This window comes from Quercus robur, chromosome 5, assembly GCF_932294415.1.
Source record: "Quercus robur chromosome 5, dhQueRobu3.1, whole genome shotgun sequence".
In the NCBI taxonomy this organism is placed as follows: domain Eukaryota; kingdom Viridiplantae; phylum Streptophyta; class Magnoliopsida; order Fagales; family Fagaceae; genus Quercus; species Quercus robur.
Window position 1 is genome coordinate 7,550,471 of NC_065538.1, and position 1,971 is coordinate 7,552,441.

A 1,971-nucleotide genomic window follows, 5' to 3' on the forward strand; every position below is an offset into this window, starting at 1 on the left:
TAAGCATAATAACTGCTCAATCAATAACTACTAATAAGGGAAAACATACCCAATTTCAATATCATATACATAATTTAAGTTCCAATCTATTCTCTTAAATACTAATCAAATAATAACATATTCCTCATGAAGATATGTTGCCAAGCTAAAACTTGTTGCAATGAAATGTATCTCCCTTCAACATCATATGTAAGATTGTAACCCAAGACATGCGACATTTTAACCTGAAATAATGAGCATAAACCAATGTAAAGGTCAACTAAAATAGATGACAAAAATACTTACTAAATAGTTTTAACATTCAAGTAAAATTTTAACATTTATATTTTTCAAAAATACCATAGATGAAAAGATATGAAAGCCCTATGTATTAAACAAAACTTAATCTGCATCAATACTCATTCTCCAAAAGAAATAAGTCCAAATTAACAATCATAACAAAGAACATATCAAAAGATATTTGGCAAAATATGATAGTATGGTCAGTAACATTTTGGTAAAGTAATTTATTCAAAGTCTATACAATGATAAAGATAACTACATAAAAGATTATACTAACTACAACAAAAGTAGACTATGGTGACGAAACATATTCCCACCATATGCAAGAAACATAGTTATCCAGACCAAGCACCTTGAACTTTTTTTGTGGTGGAAGTTTTGCAGCTTGGATAGCTTCAATTAGCTTATGGAGAAATAGAATTGATTCACAATATATCAATTATGTATACAAGCTGACTCACAAAGCCATTTTCACTATTAGAGCTTCTCTGCCCCTAAGTTGAATGTTTAAAAGTCAAAATCTACCATTATTGGAGATTCTTCATATGATTTGTTTAAAAGTCCTACTATTGCAGTGCCTTGTAGCTAGCTACTAAATGACATGCAAAAAATTTCACTCACTTTTATTTTAAAGAAGCAAAGATTCCGTAAGAACACAACACTTCCCATTATTTTGCTAATTTCATATCTAATAAAATAAGCAATAGAAGTCATCTTCCTCACCATGTTCCGTAATAATAATAATATTATAGAATATCATATTTAATTATAAGGACCCACAATATCAATACTAAAACTATGGTGCCCATGTTCTTTCAAATCCAAATAACAGGGTGAACGAATAGCTTACTGTGCCCATGGCTTCAAACCCAAAATCTCACAATATCAAAATTAAAACTAGGAAAAAAAGAAAAAGAAAAAAAGAAAAGAAAAAGCTTTTAATCACAAGGTTAGTTCATGCTTTCTTAACATGAAAGTATAGATCATTCAAAATTTAAAATTAAAAAAAATCAAAATCTCTAAATTACCTTTGAGAGAGAACAACAAAGAGGGAACAACGAAAGTATAGATCCAATTAAACTTTTAGAACTGAAAAGAAAAGCTTTTGTTATAGATGAACATTCAGAATTGAAAAAAAATCAATCACAATTTTCATTATGAAATTAGGAACCCTAGAACTACACAAGAAAGAGAGAAAATAAAATTAGGGAATGGAGGAGAGAGAGAGAGAGAGAGAGAGAGAGAGAGAGAGAGAGAGATGGAGAGACTAGTGATGAGAGAGAGAGCTTACTGATTTGTGGAGGTTGAGGCGTGAGGAGAGGAGAGAAAGAACGTGAAAAAAAGCTGGGTGGGTTTGTTTACAGGTTCCACAAAAAAAAAAGGGGTCTATTTACATTAAAATTTTTTTTTGGGTACTTTAAAACATTTCCGTTTGCGCCTAATAATTCATGGAGAAATTGATATGAAGGTGATGAATTGAAGAATTAGAAATGTGTAGAATGTAGACTAAACGTATGGCCCTCTTTTAAAAAAAAAAAAAAATGAAAGAAACGTGTGGACTAATCACTAAAATGATAAACTTGATAAGTTTGTCATTTAAAAAAAAACTAAATGATAAACTTTTGCTAAAAAAAAGTCATAACAAAAATAAAAAATGACTAATGGAGTAATTACGGTAAAATTAATTAG

The 1,971-nt window shown here is 29.6% G+C and overlaps 1 long non-coding RNA gene across 1 annotated transcript; it reads right to left on the minus strand.

The window, feature by feature from the left end:
* LOC126729000 (uncharacterized) lies at positions 1-1,665 on the minus strand. Its single transcript, XR_007656453.1, has 3 exons — positions 1,574-1,665; positions 1,311-1,371; positions 1-224 (listed from the first exon to the last, which is right to left on the minus strand). It is a non-coding gene; the product is annotated as an uncharacterized LOC126729000 (long non-coding RNA).
* Positions 1,666-1,971: the final 306 nt, after the last annotated feature.